We start from the raw sequence: 20,061 nt of genomic DNA, 5'->3' as shown, positions 1-20,061 counted from the left end.
GTACTGGGCATCATTTTAAGGGCTGTATGTGGGTTAACTGGTTTACAAGAGAGCTTCTTTGTGAACTTTGATTTGACTTTTATAATGTTCTTATATAAGAAAACTTTAAAATACTATAGTGTATTTCTTTTTATTTTATTTTATTTTTACTTTTATTTTTTTGTAAGCTCCACACCCAATGTGGAGCTGGAAGTCATGACCCTGAGTTCAAGAGTCACATACTCTACCAATTGAGCCAGCCAGGGGCCCCACTATACTGTATTTCTAACAAGAACAATTTCCATTTTATTATTTGGAGCTGGCTCATTTAAAACAAAGAATTTTATTATAGATAAATTCTAACACATACAAAAGTAGAGAAGATAATATGCAAAACCCCATGTACCCATCTCCCAAGTTTAATAATTATTAAGCATGACCAATCACGTTTTGTATTTTGAACCAAATCTTAGAAATCATATCATTTTATCTATGTTTATATTCGGTATGTGTCTCTAAAACATGAGGCTTCACTTCGTGAAATATCCAGTGTTCAAATATCCTCAATTGTCTCAAAACTTTTTTTAAACATTGTTGAAGTCAAGATCCAAACAAAGCCCACACATGGCATTTGGTTGATAGGTCCCTTATGTCTCTTTTATTCTTTAAGTTTCCCTTTCCTATTGTATTTTTTTCTTTTTTCTTTTTTTCTTTTCAGGGGGTGGGGGAAAGTCCATGTTACCCGTCTTGCATATTTTTCCACATTGTGAGTTTTGCGGATCTCCACCTATTCATTTAGCATATTCCCATGACCACCGTTGATTCCTGAGTTATTGCTCATCTTCAGTCTCATTCTTCTGTCTCTTCACTCCTTCCTTCCAGCTTTACATATACCTACAATATAATAGAGCCCTGACTAAAACCAAAACCAATCTGTAATCAAGGTTTGATGGTGGGAGGAAGTCATCTTTATTTTCAATGATTCTAGAGCTTTCACCTGTGAAGTCTAAATCTCATGTGTTTTACTGAATGAGAATTCCCCCCTTTCACCCAACACTGTTGTCTAACCAGACATTTATTTGCAGATGACTCACCACTTGTCTCAAAAATCTACATTTAAACACAGATAACCATTAACACACCCGCAAAGCATTAATTTGTCTTGGCTTTTGTGTCCTACTCCTGTGTTTCTAATTTCATTTTGTTTACCAGACAATGTCTGGTGCCCTGGATTCTTCGATATGCTAATCTGTTCCCCATTCACCGTGGGATTGAGGTCATCCCTCAGGGAACAGGCTTTCATCTGATTAGACATATTGAATGGCTGATTTATTTCCATTCTGGTCTCCGTGGAGAAGACAGACAGCAGGCTCTCCCTTGGGAGAAGGTGGGGCTGGTTCTAGACAGCATTTGATATACTCACAGCTGAGAACTCTTGAGAACAAAGCCAGAGGGAGGGAGGGTGTTGTGTTTGATTCAGAGCAGGTAGTTGCAGTGTAGTAATCAGATAAGCTGTCCACAAGCTGATGTATTGTAGTTCACATGTGTGAACGCTGAAAGGTACTATTATTATTTTAGCTTTGACCTTGTGGGTGACAGCAGCATTGACTTCTATCCACTCATTTGGCCTCGAAGCTCTATTATCGCTAATGCTCTTCAAAGCCTAAATGAACTGTTATGTAAGGCATATATGTGCTAGTTGGCTAAATACGTCCTTAAACTGGCTTTGTTATAAATAATCCCCAGTTGCATATAGCTTCAAATCTATGTTATCTTTTTGGAGAGTACAGTTATTTTTATTGCATCTGAGTTCTGGTTTATAACAAGCGAATTTGCAAGCAGAAAAAAGCTTAGAGAAATGAAGACCCAGAACCATGTGCCTGGAGAAAGCACATTTTGTGATTGAATGTTAACTTTTGAAGGAAAATGTTGGTGCACTCAGAAGCAGAAACTGGTAAACATTGCTGGATCCACCAGCTAGGAGGGCTATCAGAAGGTTGTTAGTCCATCTAAAACCATTGTGAAAATGCCTTTAAAGATTGGAGTGGAATGGAAAGGATGCTGCTTGGGAGGAGGGGAAGAATTCTTAACTTTACAGGCGTGGTGGTTTACAAAATGCTCTGTCTTACATTTTCGTATTTGAACTTCATGACCACCTTGTGGAGTGTGATACTGTGCCCACTTTTAAGAAAAGTAAATGAGGTAAAGGGAGAGTAAATGACCTGCTCAAAATCAAAGTCAGTAAGTGGCAGCATTTGAAAGTAGGTCTTCAGATACCATCTGCATGTCCCTACACTACAAAGCCAAGGCCTTTGCCTCATGGGGCTCTGCCCCGTGCCCTTCCCATTGCTTCCCAGTGAGCTGTGAGCTGCCTTTCCTGGTTTCTGTAAAGATGACAGGAAGTGGCTTCTGTCCTTACTTTCTCTTGAAATACAGCTTATTATCAATCTGTTGATTTAGCAAGGCATGCTTGGCCAAGTCGTTTCTCCTCACTGGGCCTCACTTCCTTAATCCTTAAGATTTCGTCTACTTGAGAGAGAGGGGGACAGAGGCTGTGCTGTGAAGCTGTGCTGTGAGCACAGAGCCCGATATGGGGCTCAAACTCACAAACTGTGAAATCAGGACCTGAGCCAAAGTTGGATGCTTAACCAACTGAGCCACACAGGCTCTCCTCTATTTTTTTTTTTTTTTTTTAATTAAAACTTAAAGCTTAAAGCAAATGTAAATAATAGCTACCATTTCTTGAGCACTATTTGGAATTAGGTACTGCACTTAATCTCTTACAGGAATTGTTGCTAACCCAGGACAGCTCTGCAATATTAACTATATTTTATGGTAGGCTTCTAAGCCACAGAGAAGCTAAGTAGCTCTCCCAAAGTCTAAACACCCCATCATCTCTCTCCTGTACCATTGAAATAGCCTCTTTTTTTTTTTTAATGCTTATTTATTTATTTATTTTGAACTGGGGGAGGGAGGGGCAAAGAGAGGGAGACAGAGAATCCCAAGCAGGCTCCATGCGGTCAGCACAGAGCCCACTGTGGGGCTCAAACTCACCAATTGTGAGATTATGACCTGAGCTAAAATCAAGAGTTGGATGCTTAACCAACTGAGCCACCCAGGCACCCCTTTTGTGATAGCCTTTTAATTGGTCTTCTGGTTTCCACTTTGGCATCACTACTTCCATTTTCCACACAACACTCACAATAATCTTGTTAAAACTTTAACCAGATCAGGTTCCTGCCCTGATGGCTTCCCATCCTGCTTAGCCATCCAGAGTTCAAACTCTCAACCACTTTCCTCCTCTATACTCTCTGGTATTTAGAATAATGGCCCCCCAAAGATGTCTATATTCTAAATCCTGGAGCCTGTGAAATTGTTACATGGCAAAAGGGACTTTACAGGTTGGATTAAGTTAATGAACTTGAGGTGGAGAATGGCCTTTTGGCTTACCCTGGATTATCTGAGTGGGCCCAATGTAGTCACAAGGGTCCTTATGAGGAAAAGAAGGTGGCAGGGATGGGGTGGGAGACAGGGAGAGGTCATGGAGGGATTTGAAGATGCTAGGCTGCTGGCTTTGAATGTAGAAGAGGGAGTCACAAGCTAAGAAATGCCGGCAACCTCTAGAAGCTAGAAAAGGCAAGGAAACAGGTTCTCACTAAACCTTATGGAGGAAGTGTGGCCCTTCTGATACTTTGCTTTCAGCCCCCTGAACCCATGTTGGATTTCTGACCTCCACAACTATAAGATAATAAATGTTTGTTGTTTTAAGTCACTAAGATTCTAGTAATTTGTTATAGCAGCAATAGGAAACTAATACATACTTTATATACTAATACATACATACACATCAAGCTTGTTCTGGCTTTAGGGCTTTTGCATTTGTTCCCTCTGCCTGGAGTCCTCTGCCCTAAGATTTTAGAATGACCACCCCACCTAAGGCATCCTGCCTGCATGGCACTCTCTGTCACATACTTGGTGTTATTGTCTTAACTAATTTGTTTTCATTTTGTCTCACCCAACAGCAGATATAAGCCCCATGAGAGAAGTGTCTTTATCTGGCTTTATTTGTTGGTATATCCCTGATGTCTAGGACATTGTCACACAGTGTCCCTCTGTCCTACGAGAGGCAGACAGTAAGTGATTTTGGAGGAGAGTTAGCAACAGAAGTAATGGAGCATGTACATAAACTCAGGTCAGTTCACTTCTAAATATTTATAAGATGGAACTATTTTTAAGCCACCTCCTCTCACTGTAGATGATTTCTTCTTGAAACTTGCCAAATTTGGAAATGAGGGAGAAGTGAAACACATTCAGAAAAAAAAATCTCACCATGCCTTTGTCTTCATGGTTGGCATTTTGTTAGTCGCCATGGAAGACTTCCAAGAAGGGAAAAAGACTAGGATTCATTTTAGAGGTCCTCGTTGACTATGACACTCTAAGATCTGTACGGTACATAGGTCATCTTTACTGTATACAGAGCAAATTCAGTATTTATATTTTACATTTATAATTAGAAAACTTGAATGTCCATTTAGCTCCTTTCCAAGAGGCCAAATAAAAAAAAAAATCAAGTGATTCCTTACAAATAGAGATTTCTCTTTTTTCCAAACTCCCTTGTGAGAGTATTAACAGAAATATTAATATCATGCGTTTACATAGGGTAACATGGCTCTTCTAGAACATGTCTTCTGGCATTTGTCTGGGAAATATGGGAGTCGGCGGTTTATAGATGCCAATGAATTGTCCTAGGGTATCTCCCAAAGCTAGAAAATGTTAACAAGTGGAAGTGTTGCTTGGCCCTGAAGGTCTGGGCAGGAGTCTACACAGGCATTCCCCAATCTCAGCACCATAGTGGTTGACCTAAGTGAGAGGTTGGGGGGGGGGGGGAGTGCAGAAAAGAAGGGGGAATGGCCCCAGGCATATAGCACTCTCCACTGCTAGCTTCCCAGGGGAAAGAGTACTTTCTCTTTCTCTGTCCTTCCATACGAAATCCCATGAATGGATATCATTGGGTTCTCTACCTGTCCCTTAACCAACTGCTATGGCCAGAGGGTGGGGTACTCTGCTTAGTCAAGATCAGGTCTCATGCTCACCTCCAAATTTAGGGTCAGAATCAATGCCCCTTAACTGCTTCAAGGAGACCTAAGGAGAAGTGCTTTCCTAAGAAAAACAGGATGTTGTTACCAGAAAAAGAAATCAATGCTGGGCAGGCAAAAGCAACATATGTCCTCTACCTTCCCCAATTGCTAAAGGTGGAGTTTCAGCCACCAAGACTTGAATAAGGGAGATATTTTTGAAGTGCTTTTTTTGGGTCCTCAGATAACACCATGCTACCACCAACCTACTTAAAAAGCATTAAAGAGCCATCTGGTCTGGGTTTGACTATTCTATCCATATTGCTTGCAGTTCTAGCTTAAATCCCTTGGCTTGTAAATCAGGTAGCAACATTTAAATATGCTGAATTCTGAAAATGCTGGGATTATAAATAGTTCATCATCTCTTATAATTGCAAACAGCAGTTCTGAGAACTTTAGCATCTCAAAACCTCCAGCAGGGTTTATGGGTTTTCCTGTTTTATTTTGTTTGTTTTGTATAGTTTAAAAAAGAGGATGTTTCATTTAAAAAAAAATTACTCTTATACTAAACAAACCATATAGCAAGACTTTCTGTACAAATAAAACTCCAAATGCTTATTTTTGTTTGTTTCTTTTTTTTTTTTAAAGTAATCTCTACACCCAACATGGGTCTCCAACTCACAACCCCAAGGTCAAGAGTTGCACGCTCTACTGACTGAACCAGCCAGACACCCTTGCTTATTTTTGTTCCTTAAGACTATGTTCGTTTGAATATTTCAGAATGTATTCATGTTTTTTGGTTGCCTACCCTAGTTTTGCAGAAAGTGAGTTAAATTTAAAGTGTTATTTCTCATGCAAATGAAAAGTGAAGGCTATTAATTGTATATTTTTGAAGTGCTTTTTTCTGGGTATTGCTCTGATTTGGATATGCATTTCATGTGCTGCTGATTTGCAACATATAAATTAGATCCCTCTTATCATTTTCTAAATTTTACTTTAAGGGCCTTGCTTAATATTATTTCTTAATATTTTCTTTTTCATTATTTATATCTTATTGGATGAGGCATTGAAATTTATTTCACAGACTCTACTTTCGTTATGAAATACATTTGTAATCTAAATATGCTGCAATCATGTCTTCTATGATTTGCCTGCCACCCACTTTTCCAGGTTCCAATACCACCTGAAGAACTATATTACAGGTATCCGTTGTTTTCATTTATCCTTCATCTCTTTTTCTTTAGTAAAACACCAGCTTTTTCACTGCTCCTCCTCTACTCCACGTGGATCTGGTGGGACTGCTGATTGTGGTAATGCTGCCTTGCTGAGGATTTTAGTAGGTGATCCAGGCTAGGCTAGTTGACCACATTCCTTAGAACACAGTAATTGGTCCAAGGTGGGCACATCATCTAAGCTGAAACAATCAAAACCTCTTCCCAGCACTTTCTGGAGTAGATACCATTCTCATCTCTCTTTGGTGACAAGCAATCAGATGTCACCCAAGAACTACGTGCATCCATGTTCCCTGCTTGATGGAGAAATTTTGTCTGCAGGAGGATAGAATGAAGTCAAAGGTACTGAAGGAGGAAGAGGTGAGAGAAGGAGACAAGGAATGCAGACAAATATCTTTTCAGGACAATATAATGGAAATAATAATGGGCCAAGAGAGGTGAGCATATATTTAAAGAATTAATTATAGTGCAAGACCGTGGACTCTAAGCTAGGTAAGGAGGAAAAGAAGTTCTGGGGAATGGAGATAAACAGAGTGAAAGAGCAGTAGGGTCAAATGAACAAAGTGCCTAGTGGAGTAGAAGAATTTTTTGAGCTGAGGTATGAAGAGGCATGCACTGAAGTATAGAAGTAATATGCTTGAAACTGAGATGACTGAGGGGGACAGTTATAAATGACAAGGTGTAAAGATAACTGGCTTGGTGGCTGAAGTGATGTGGCAGAAAAAAAGATCACTGCAAATAAAGAGATTGGGGAAGGAAGAGGCCATGAGATTAGATAGACCATTCACTGTAGCAGAATGGCAGAGAGAAAGACAGTGAACCCGCTATTGAAATCTCCAAGAACTGTGTAGGAGTGATCTGGAGGACAGGAGAGGGCCACAGAGCAAGGGGGTCTGGAGAGAGGTGCATTTTGATGGCATCAGTTTCAAAGCAGTTGATGGGGGACAGCAAGAAAGGGACAATGGTTTGGAAGTGGCAGGGAGAAGCAAGAAGTCTGCCTGTACCACCTTCTGGCCTGGTGGTACATGGAGTGTGAGAGAAAATGGCTGCCACTCATGAGTGCTGCAGGGAATTCAGTGTCCTCAGAGAAAAGCCGGGTTTCCCCCAGAGCCAGAAGGTGAAGAGACTGGTCAGAGAAGAATGTGGGTATAGGGGACTTTCTGGTGACAGAGCCATATGGGGATTCGAATTTGAGTGATGAATTTGACCTGGGAAGCTTAGGCATCTTGAGTTCACTGAGATAAACATCTAGACAAGACGGGGTGCCCTGGTGGCAGCTTAAAGGGAGGGGATAATTAATTCTAATTATTCTTGGAACTTGACTCAGCCAATTCTTAGATGAGGAGGGAATAAGAATTCAATTCATTGGAATCCAATTGATTCTATAATGCTGTTCATCCTTTTTCCTTAATAGCTCAAGTTGGCCCTCTTCCAATCCTCACTGATTCTGTACTGACTTAGGTCTTCAGTACTCCTTCCCTGGGTTATTACAGTTGCCCCCTAATGGGTTGCTCTCACTGATCTTGCTTCTCTCTAATTCATTCTCCATATTTCTGCCAGAAGTCACTCATTTATTTCTAAGTCATTCATTTATTTTTTTTAAGTTTTTTTATTTATTGTGGGGGGTGGGCAGAGAGAGAGAGGGAGAGAGAGAATCCCAAGAAGGCTCTGCACTGGCAGCTCGATCTTACCAACAGTGAGATCATGACCTGAGCCCAAACCAAGAGTCAGACGCTTAACTGACCAAGCCACCCAGGATCCCCTCTAAGTCACCCATTTAATCAGGTACCTTCTCTGCTCTAAATCCACTGAGGGCTCTTCTAAATGCTTCAAGATAAGATCCAAACTTCTTAGCATGGGGATGCCCCTCAAGGAGCTGACCCTCATTCTGTCCTGTGGCCTCATGGGCCCCAATTCTCCCACAGGCTCAGGCTGTTCCCTTTGTCTGCAATGCTCAGTCCCCCATTTTCATTTGATTATCTTATATTCATTCTTCTCAGAGAGAATTCAAATCTTTGAAAGAATGTACAAGAAAAAATGGCAATCCTGGCTGTTCTGAGAAGGGAAACTGGGCAGCCTGGTAGGGTGGGGGAGGAGGGTAGAAGGGAAACCTTTCCTAGCATTCCCTTTTGTACATTTTGGATTTTATACTATATGAATGCATTGCCTCATCTTTAAAAGTAATGCAAATTAAAAAAACAAACAAACAGTTAAAGCATCAATAGACCAAATAAAAGATACATGTAAGTGTTTCCTCCTCTGTGAAGTCTTCCCTAACTTCACACTTCCTGCATTGAGCTATCACTGTGCTTTCCATAATCCTCTAGCATAGCATTTATCATTCTGTATTGTAATTATCTGCAAACAATTAAGCAGTCATAATACTCTCAGAACCTAGAAGCTCCTGGAAGAAAGGGACTTGGTCTTACTCTCTTTTGAATCTCTGGCACCTTCCACAGCTCTGGTACATAGCAGGTGCTCAGTAAATGTTTGTTAAATTTATGAGTGCGTAGAACTTCTGTGTAGAAGGGAAACCAAAGATATGGAAATAATCCTGATCATTTTATAAATGATGAAATGAGGCCTAGAGAAGTTACTTATTAAGGATTGGTAGCAGAATAAAATGAGAATCCAAGCTTTCTGGGGTCTAATTTTGGCCCTAGAATAAATTATAAGATTTTCTCTTTAAGATAGTGAACATGGTGTGAACTGTATCTAATTTGACCTGAGGCCCTGGATTTTCAGGAAATTTCTGATTTTCAGTAAACTACCGGTTTAATCTCCAAAGGACACTTTGGTCTTAAATTTGGTTTTAGAAATCATGTAACCTGGGCACCTGGGTGGCTCAGTCGGTTAGGCTTCCGACTTTGGCTAAGGTAATAATCTTTAGGTTTGTGGATTCAAGCCCCACGTTGGGCTCTGTGCTGGCAGCTCAGAGCCTGGAACCTGCTTCAGATTCTGTGTCTTCCTCTCTCTCAGCTCCTCCCCTGCTCGCACTCTCTCTCTCTCAAAAATAAATAAACATTAAAAAATTTTTTTTAATAAATAAAAATAAACATTTAAAAAGAAAAAAAGAAAAAAAAAAGAAATCATATAATCCAAGTAGTTCATAGGCCTGGCTTATATTAACAGAAAGTTCACAGGAGAATTTTGAATGTGCTGTTAAAAGTTGTGTTTTATGTTATGTTTTCTTCAAACACATAGTGTGGTAGGCAGAGCTGTACACAGTGTCCTTAAAGACGAAAGAAGGGCATAGAAAAAGTGCCCGCGTCAACTCAAAATGGTATATTCAGTTCTCATTTGTTAACATTTATTTGCTGAATGTCCAGGGCATAAGAGCAGTGACCAAGGGCATTTTATTTTACATAGCAGTCATGTTTTTATGTGTAAAATGGTATTGTTAATGACTACCTGGACCAGATATTAAGTACCCTAGGGAGATCTTCTCGGGCTTCCAGATCAGTGGTCTTCAAACTTTTTGCTCATATACTTCCCTGAAAGAATTTTGAAAAACTTGTATCCCTCCCACATATTTGAATAAAGTTTATTTATCTTGAGTGTGTGTGTGTGTGTGTGTGTGTGTGAGAGAGAGAGAGAGAGAGAGAGAGAGAGAGAGAGAGAGAGAATCCCAAGCAGGCTCTGCACTATCAGTGTAGAGCCTGATGCAGGGATAGAACTCACCAACTGCCGCATGACCTGAGCTGAAATCAAGAGCTGGACACTTAACTGACTGAGCCACCCAGGCACCTTCCCTCCGACATTTTTATGTTGCCACTTATAATTTTTTATCATAAACTTGTAAAGGGTGTGGTTTCCAGCATAATGCAATTCATGATGTTTTAACATAAAGTTGTGAGGTGTTTTTAAAGGTGTCCCAAACAGCAACATGCAGAAGGTTGAAACTAGACCACTTTCTCACACCATTCACAAAAATAAACTCAAAATGGATAAAGGACCTGAATGTGAGACAGAAAACCATCAAAACCCTAGAGGAGAAAGCAGGAAAAGACCTCTCTGACCTCAGTCGTAGCAATTTCTTACTTGACACATCCCCAAAGGCAAGGGAATTAAAAGCAAAAATGAACTACTGGGACATCATGAAGATAAAAAGCTTCTGCACAGCAAAGGAAACAACCAACAAAACTAAAAGGCAACCAATGGAATGGGAAAAGATATTTGCAAATGACATATCGGACAAAGGGCTAGTATCCAAAATCTGTAAAGAGCTCACCAAACTCCACACCCGAAAAACAAATAATCCAGTGAAGAAATGGGCAGAAAACATGAATAGACATTTCTCTAAAGAAGACATCCGGATGGCCAACAGGCACATGAAAAGATGCTCAACGTTGCTCCTCATCAGGGAAATACAAATCAAAACCACACTCAGATATCACCTCATGCCAGTCAGAGTGGCCAAAATGAACAAATCAGGAGACTATAGATGCTGGTGAGGATGTGGAGAAACGGGAAGCCTCTTGCATTGTTGGTGGGAATGCAAATTGGTGCAGCCACTCTGGAAAACAGTGTGGAGGTTCCTCAAAAAATTAAAAATAGACCTACCCTATGACCCAGCAATAGCACTGCTAGGAATTTACCCAAGGGATACAGGAGTGCTGATGCATAGGGGCACTTGTACCCCAATGTTTATAGCAGCACTCTCAACAGTAGCCAAATTATGGAAAGAGCCTAAATGTCCATCAACTGATGAATAGATAAAGAAATTGTGGTTTATATACACAATGGAGTACTACGTGGCAATGAGAAAGAATGAAATATGGCCCTTTGTAGCAACGTGGATGGAACTGGAGAGTGTGATGCTAAGTGAAATAAGCCATACAAAGAAAGACAGATACCATATGTTTTCACTCTTATGTGGATTCAGAGAAACTTAACAGAAACCCATGGGGGAGGGGAAGGAAAAAAAAAAAGAGGTTAGAGTGGGAGAGAGCCAAGCATAAGAGACTCTTAAAAAGTGAGAACAAACTGAGGGTTGTTGGGGGGTGGGAGGGAGGGGAGGGTGGGTGATGGGTATTGAGGAGGGCACCTTTTGGGATGAGCACTGGGTATTGTATGGAAACCAATTTGACAATAAATTTCAAAAAATAAAAAATAAAAATAAATAAATAAATAAATGAAGGTGTCCCAAAGAATTTAAAGCCCACAGTAATTTGTTACCCAACATTATTATTTCAATGTATATACACTAGCACTCCTTTAACAGTTAGAAAATTTAAATTTTTGCTTTTTATCCTTGAATTCATATTTTCACTCCATTTTCCCCACAGAATGGTATCTTATTGCATGAAAAATTTTTCTTGACCATTACATCATTCTTTATAACAGACATTTTAACTATATATTGACATAATTTTACTTCCAGTGACTCTCTAGGTTCTAGGTGTTAAAAATGTCTCTGGATGGAGTTATCATTAAAATTATTAGTAGTACACAACTGATCAAACAGTGGCTATATTACAAATTGATAACTACCTTGAAACATTACAAAATGAGATTTTATTGAAAATGCATGTGTTAATGAAAGGGATTTCAAATCCTATGGATTTGTGGATGAATATATTTATATTCTGCTTGTATGATTGGGTTCTGCTTCAATTCTATTCAATGCATTTGACACTGTATAGATAGAAACGCTGAAGTACTTTATCCACAGAAATGAGTAGATGGAAATGGGAGGAATTTGCTGTAGCAGTGTTACTCAGTTCTTCGAATTCTCAATTATATGCCAAGAGTCACGTGATGATTTATCGTTTGAATTACTTGTAATGCTCTATCAGGCAACAGTTCTGTTCGTCACATTCCCTCTTTCTCAACACTAACATGGTCTTCAGATTTCCTGTGTTTTGCGAACCTGGGGTTAGTGCACCATAGGAAGAAGTGGGGTGTGTGAGAATGACTTTCTTTTGTTAAGTGGAAAAATGGCAATTAATTGTGGGAAGGGGGTGGAAGAGAGACTACAAGCCAGTTCTCAGGCAGATACATTTGAAGAAAAGTGTGGAAATGGAGGGTGTGGAATTGATTCCTTTCAAACTATCCATGTTCTGTACCACATGGAGAGTCCTTGTGCCTATAGGCAGAGGGTGGTTACCTCAGTTTAAAAATTACCCCTGGGGTGCCTGGGTGGCTCAGTCAGTTAAGCATCTGACTTCAGCTCAGGTCATGATCTCACAGTCCCTGGGTTCGAGCCCTGCGTCAGGCTCTGTGCTGACAGCTCAGAGCCTGCAGCCTGTTTCAGATTCTGTGTCTCCCTCTCTCTGCCCCTCCCCCATTCATGCTCTCCCCATTCTCTCTCTCTCTCTCAAAAATAAACGTTAAAAAAATTTTTTTTAATTAAAAAAACTACTCTTCACTAATTAGCAGCCTTTTGAACAAAAATGATTGGAGAGCAACAGAGATAAGGGCAGTCCTAAATAGGTTGGTAATGACATGGTGGTTAAGAAAAGAGCCCTGTGAACCCTAGCTCTGAAATTTACTTGCTGTGTGATCCTGGGCAAATTATTTAACCTCTCCCTGCTTAATTCCTAATCTGGAAATAAAGGCAATAATGATATCTACCTTATAGGGTTGTTGTGAGGATGAAATACATTCATATTTAAGGCTCTGAGAACAATGCTTAATCATTCAATAAATCATTAACATTAATACTAGGAAATTATTAAATCTTACATACGCATAAAGATGATAACTCCTAAGTAAGTTAAAAACTTGATATATACTTTGCTATGACTGAAGTGAACTGCTTTAATTTGTAAATTAAACGAAAACTGAAGTTTCCACAGCAAGTATGTGACAGAGCAAAGCATATATTTTTGCTCAGGGTTTGTATAGTCTTAACATTCAGACTATGCTGCCTTTTGAAACACAAGTGCACCAAAAATAAATGAAATAGAGAGTGTATGAGTTGTAAAGTTATTCTTCCTAGATCAAAGAATGGCCTATGTTAGGCAAAGTTTATAATATGCTTATTTCCAGCATATATTTCCAGGACTGAAAAGTGTTTGATATGTTCTCTTCTCATCTTCTATAACCACAGAAAATTTCCATTATTTCCATCTAGAATGCCACCCCTCCCCACTACACATATACTTATTACTAAATATATCATCCAACTTTCGGTCCTAGAGGTTTGGGGGTTTTGCTTTGCTGCTGTTACCGGGGCCTCAGGCAGATCATGTTCATCAGTTGTATCTTTGTTAAATAAAAATTAGAGGGTTTTTTTCAATATTATTTTATTTCTCTAGTATTGCTAATTGCCTCCCCCATCACCCCATTCTAAATTTGGGTTTTATGTTTGATAGCATACACCATAAGTTGCAAAACATAACAAAGAGCTTGAAACCCCTCATTTGAATAACATCGACTTCAGGAACAGCTGTTAAGATAAAATAAATCCAAGAGAGCTCAGCAACCAAAATGCAATTGCTTTTCTTTTTAAAGGGACAGGCAGATTCACATATGATTTTCAGTCTTAAGCTGTTACTTTAAGTCAATACCATACTTTAATCGATATCAACGTTTTTGAAATCTGAAATTTTATGTGGGCAGTGTACCCAGCATATAGAAGATTCTATTCCATTATATTTCAACTTGAGCACTTATGTGATGACATCATTGATAGAGGTTTATAAAGCGAGAAATAAAATTAGGAGGCAAGCCTCCAGATTTCTTCCTCGCTAACAATGCAGGAAAAGAAACTTTGTCTGGCAAAATATAAATAATGAAATCAAAAGGAAATTTAAAAGTAACGTAAAATTGAAATGCTAGTTGCAGAATAAAAGGATATGAACTGTTCATTTCAACACCTCAGCCTTCTGTAACCCGATTCATATTAGAGAAAACTCTTCATTAAAATAGTTACAGAGGGGAGCCTTCGTGCCTCAGTTGGTTAAGGATCCACCTTTTGGTTTCAGCTCAGGCCATTATCTCATTGTCCGTGAGATTGAGCCCTCGGTTGGGCTCTGCACTGACAGTGTGGAGCCTGACTGGGATTCTCTCTCCCTCTCTCTGTCCCTCCCCTGATCATTCTCTCTCTCAAAATAAATAAACATTTAAAATAAATAGATAAATAAATAAATAAAATAGTTATATAAAAGTCTGGGTTTAAAATGATGATAGGTAAAACCCTTTTAAGGATATCCAGCATATTTAAAATACTATCTTATAGAATGGATAAGTGATAAAGAGATTATTTGTTCTACAAAGATGTCATTTACCATACAAAAAGATTTATCATAATTTTCTTTGAAACACCTAGTTTCACTAGGAGCTTTAGAATAAAATTTGATTTCTAAATACATTATTTACATACGACTTTTCCTGGAAAATATCTGTAACATAAAACAAGTACTAGGAAAAAAAAAAAAAACATAGTGTGGCCTAAAATTTTCAGAATAACAAAAAATTTTGTAAAAAGTTATATTTATCAATATTTTATAATTTTTCTGGCCTAATTAAGAAATAAAATATAATGTAGAAAAATGTTAATATCCTAGATATATATTATAATTCAAATGACAGAAAGTTCCATATTTTTGCTACTTTATTTAATTATTCCACTCAATCAGTCCTTTGTAAATAATTCCCATACTTCATTTTTCACTGACTTTTTGCTCACTTGACTGTTTCCACTTGTGACACTTGAGTACATTTGTACCAATAAAATGAAATATCATACCCTCAGATTACTTTATGAGAATACTATCAGGATGCTTTGGGCTGCAAGGAACACACAGCCTAACTAGTAGTGACTTAGACCACAAAGCATTTATTGTTTACTAAACTGAATGTCCAGGGGAAGGAAGCCTCAGGCTGGTTTGGGATCTCAGTAATGTCAATATGGACTCAGGTGGCTGGGCAGTATTTCAGCCCAGAAAGTCTGACTCAAGAGCCTGTGGTACAGTCTACTTCTTCCCTACAGGACTGTCATTGTCCTGTGTTCCTGGGAGATTCTGAGTTCCTGTTGTGAACAGGGACCTTATATCCCTCAATGCTTGGTCCATGGTAATCATTCAATAAATATTCACTGAGCCATTAGGGAAAATTTCAAATAAGAGGAGGGAGACTAGGACTATGTGAAATAAAAGGGTGCGTTGGTGCAGAATTAAATCAGAACTGTTCAAGTCAAGGCTGGATTTTTGTGCTCTGTGGTTTTTAAATAGGTTTCAGTATAACTAAAAAGCATTTGGGGTCATTTATAGTCCCTCCACCCCCACTTCCTTGGAGGGTGTTTTGTTGGCTGATCGGTGCTCTGGGTTTAAATTTGCAAGTTTAGAAGAGTAGAATGAGCCAAACTGCTCTGAGAAAGGCTTAGAAGTCACCACAGTTTGCAAGGTTAGCTTTGTGCATGAGTGTGTATATGTACTGGAGGGGATGGGGTAGAGGGCCCGAGTAAAAACAAGGTGGCCGAAGGAGAGACCCAACAGGAGATATGTGTGATTGGTAAGTTTTAATCTTTTTATTTTGTTATTATTTTTAAAATTCTAATACAGTTAACATACAGTGCTATATTAGTTTCAGGTGTATAATATAGCAATTCAACAGTTCTAGACATTACTCAGTGCTTATCATAGTAAGTGAACTCTTAATCCCCTTCACCTATTTTACCCATCCCCCCACCCACCTCCCCTCTGGTAACCATCAGTTTGTTCTCTATAGTTAAGAGTCTGCTTTTTGGTGTATCTCTTTTTTCTTTGTTTTATTTCTTAAATTCCACATAGGAGTGAATTCATACAGTATTTGTCTTTCTCTGACTGACTTATTTCTCTTAACATTATGCTGTCTAGATCCATCCATGTTGTTGCAAGATTTCATTCTTTTTGTAGCCAAGTAATATTCCTTTATATATATATATACATATATATATATATGTATATATATATATTCAGTAAAAATATAAAAAACGTTATACTTAGTATGAGTAGATACTAAAGAAGATGAGTTTGTGTCAACGACTTACGTTAATGTGATCCAAATGTTTTATATCAGAATTCAAGACAGTCCCTATTAATGCTCAAAATGCTTGCCCATTGTGTGTGTGTGTGTGTTACACGCATGTTCACTGTATTTACTAAAGGAGGTATGTTTCTTTCCCAGAAATAAAGGTTTTGAGAACTACTCCAATTGATATCTTACAACCTTTCTTGATAATATCTTATAATTGTTTGAGTGATTTATGCATAATCAAGTTTTGCATGGCATATTTTTAAATTAACAAATTGATTTGGGGACAAATGGGAGAGTTGGAAACCAAAGTGTTAGAGCTTAATAAATTCATCAGGCATTCTTGCTCAAAAAGAACCATTTCACCAAAAAAAAAAAAAAAAAAAAAAATACTAGGGGTGCCTGGTTTGTTGAGTGTCTGACTCTTGATTTCAGCTCAGATCATGATCTCACAGTTCGTGAGATTGAGTCCCACTTTGGGCTCTGCACTGACAGTGCGGAGCCTGCTTGGGATTCTCTCTGTCTCCCTCTCTCTCTGCCTCTCCCCTGCTTGTGCTCTCACTCCCCAAGTAAATAAACTATTTAAAAAAAAAAAAAACATTAAAAAAAATACTAGAGCAAAACACTCAGCAGACTAGACAAAAATCTAAAGCACTAAGAATGGAATACCTGGAAGATTGTCAGGCATCAGGTAATTGCACACTGTTCTGTACGTTTGTATGTGGCAGAGTAGGGTGGGACAGGTAATGTGAAGGGGCAGTTTTCTTTTCTGGAGATTTTCACCTGAGTGGAGATGAAAGGAAAAAGGCACCACAGCGGTCTGTTTCCCTGCAGACTTAGCCAGGACTTTGCAAGTGGCACAGGACTCTCATTTCAAGCCAGACTACAAGTGGCCAAAATCCAAAGGGATTTGCCAGGAATGAATCATGTTTGGAAATGCGGCATGATGTAGAGATTCAGTCAGATAGCTAAGGGAGCCAAATCCAGCCAAGTATAAGGCCACCTTTTAGAAGTCAGAAAGCAGAGCCGGTGGCTGGTCTCAGCTTTTTGTCAAGCTTGCAGGGTGAAGATTGCCACAGTTCTCTCTCCTCTATGGAGGACTCCCAGACCACTGAGCCCACAAGGAGGACTCTGAAGTTTTTGGGCTTTGGAACCTGTCCTACAGTATTTTGCAGTTAGTTACAAACAGCCTTAAATTGATCTTGTAAATAAAATGAGGCCATGGGTAAGAGAATTGCTAGCACAATATCCGGTAAGATTTTGTTTATCCACCCTGCCACCCCTGGAAAGATGGTCTTGTCCAGAACACAGAAATAATAAAAGTGTAGCCATTAAGGAGAAGTGACTCAGCCCATCTTCTCATCTGTTACAGCCTACAGGCTCTAACAAGAAATATTCTCCTCTAGGTCCAGAAATGGTTGCTGTTATTGAAATAGTCCAGATGGTATGAATTACAACAGAAAGGCTTTATAAGTTTGTCCATTATTATCCAGATTTGAATATACACATTAATAGAAGCTGTGTGGCCTGAATGTTTGCTGTGGTATTTGAAACAGTGGTTTCTAAGGCATGCATATGAGTAAATAGGGAGTGAATTATTAATTTAATACATATTCTAAAGTCAGAACCTATTTATTTCTGTAAAATAGAAATATTTTAAAGTTATAATAATACATTGTAATACTTGTAAATTTTTGTAATTTACAAGTAAATACTTGTAATTTACTTGTAAATACTTGTAATACTTGTAAAAATTCATGTATAACAGAAGCTAATAAAATGTAAAGCAATTGTTCCTTCCCTCCTATCTCCCTCCTTCCCTCCCAATCTCACTATTAATAGTTTGGTTAGCAACCCTCCAGGGCAGGCATGGAGGGGCTGCAAAGGCGAACACAACCAAGATCACTGTCTTCATGAGGCTTCCATCCCAGTCGGGGGGAGACAGACCACAAGCAAGGAAACAAGTAAACAAATAGAACCAAGCCCAAAGAAAGATTACTTTATATTTGAAAGTGGGGTCTGAATGATGAAAAAGAATCAGAGTTTAAACCTTGTGGGAAGAAAACTGAATGGCAGGTTCAAGGGACAGAGTGCCACAAAGGGCACCACTGAGGCTGGGACTTTGTGTGCCATAGTGAGATTACCAAGAGGGGGATGGGAGCCAGATCGTGTGTGTATAATTGGTTAGGAAGTTCATGTCATGCTAAATACAACAAGAGGCCATTAAACGTTCTTAATCGGGGGTGGGGGACAGAAAGGATCTGATTTTCATTTTTGAAAAACTGACGTAGTAGGGGCATGTAGTAGGGGCAATGTCTGTAGTCTGCAGACATTTTGGAAGAGGTTCATTCACACATACACACAAACACATATACATTTAAATATACTTTTTCTGCAACTTGTTATTGGTGTACATTTTTAGAACTCCTCTTTGCAATTATGTTCCGAGTCAGTTTACTGCCTTAGAAAATCAAACACATCTTGTTTTTTGAACTTTATCTACTCAAATGCAGCAACTTAGTTGGAAAACACAGGTTTGGCATTTTAGCATGGCTCCAGAATGTGTTCATCAGATTTGGCTCTGAATAACTTTTGGATTGTCTCAAAAATCAGGTTCATTCTCAAAAAAAAATTTTTTTTTCAATAAATTCAGTGCCTACTGGTGTGATACTTTTCCAGCAGCATCAATGGAATAGGTCATGTATACGGCCTGCCAAAGTGATTACTTTGAAATGAAAACCACTCATTTGAAGTTATGTTTATTTATTCACCAAATAAATATTGAGCACCAACAACTAAGTACCAGGCACTGTTTTAGGCACCGGGGATACATCAGTGAATAAGCATGTGAGGAGTATGCAGGTATGCAGAGCCCTACTCAGTGATGTCTGGGTTCTGGGTGGCTTTTCCTGAATTCTTCTTGTTTTTCTCTCACTATTGAGGGATATACCACAGCAGCTCCAAACACATCTTGCTCACTGGAGGATGGCCAAGGCAAGAGGTAAGGAAAAGAATTCTTATGGGTTCTCAGGGATAAAACTCTTCCTCCAAGTCCCACACCCTCTTACTTCACATTATTACCAGAATTAGGTCACATGCTCAGGTTCTAAACCAGTTAACAAAGAGGGACAGAGTATCGAGACAGGTTTAGACCAGTTGTTTTCAAAGTGTAATCTTAGGAACCCTGGAGGGGGGTGGCGATCCCCAAGACCCTTTCAGGAAGTTTGCAGTCAAATCAATTTTAATCATAATGCTACAATGTTATTTGCCCTTTTTATTACCATTCTTTTATGAGCGTGTAGTGAAGGTGACCTGAAATAGTGCAACAGATTGAACTCAGCAGATGGAATAATCAAACTGTCTTCCATTAGGCCAGACATTAAAGATATCTGCAAACTTTCAAATTAATATCACTCTTTACTATATTGGGGGAATATATACTTATTTTCCATTAAAATGTGCTTATTTATGTTAAGATGTAATTTTTATTTTTTTAAATAAACATTTTAAATTTCTGTTTTAATTTCTAGTACGCTAAGTGTCAATATAACCTATATAAACAACAGCTCTTTGGTCCCCTCTATCATTTTTAGGAATGGAAAGAGGTTCCTGAAACCAAAAAATCGAAGACCACTGTTTTATTCAGACTGACCTGATTCATCCTTGGGGGTGGGGGCACGACTGAATTTCCAGACCTCAGCCTGACCCAAGCCTTCTTTTCTTAGAATCCAAGTCTGTTAGTGATTAGGTCACAATAGGGTGTGCCAGAGGCTGCTTTTTGAATTGCTTGAGCTCAACTCTTATACCTGTTGAAG

General features: G+C 38.8%; 1 long non-coding RNA gene across 2 annotated transcripts in view; it reads right to left on the bottom strand.

Annotated features, from left to right (window-relative positions):
• The window catches only part of LOC122227408, a 47,257-nt gene extending 42,839 nt beyond the window's left edge, over nucleotides 1-4,418 (bottom strand). For both annotated transcript variants that reach the window (XR_006206018.1, XR_006206017.1), the window contains exon 1: nucleotides 4,309-4,418. This is a non-coding gene — a long non-coding RNA (uncharacterized LOC122227408). The remainder of the gene's footprint in view (nucleotides 1-4,308) is intronic.
• Between the last annotated feature and the right edge of the window lie 15,643 nt (nucleotides 4,419-20,061).

The sequence above is a fragment of the Panthera leo genome, chromosome C1, assembly GCF_018350215.1.
Source record: "Panthera leo isolate Ple1 chromosome C1, P.leo_Ple1_pat1.1, whole genome shotgun sequence".
NCBI classification, from domain to species: Eukaryota; Metazoa; Chordata; class Mammalia; order Carnivora; family Felidae; genus Panthera; species Panthera leo.
Note: the sequence above shows the minus strand (reverse complement) of the source record. Positions and strands in the feature narration are given on the sequence as shown.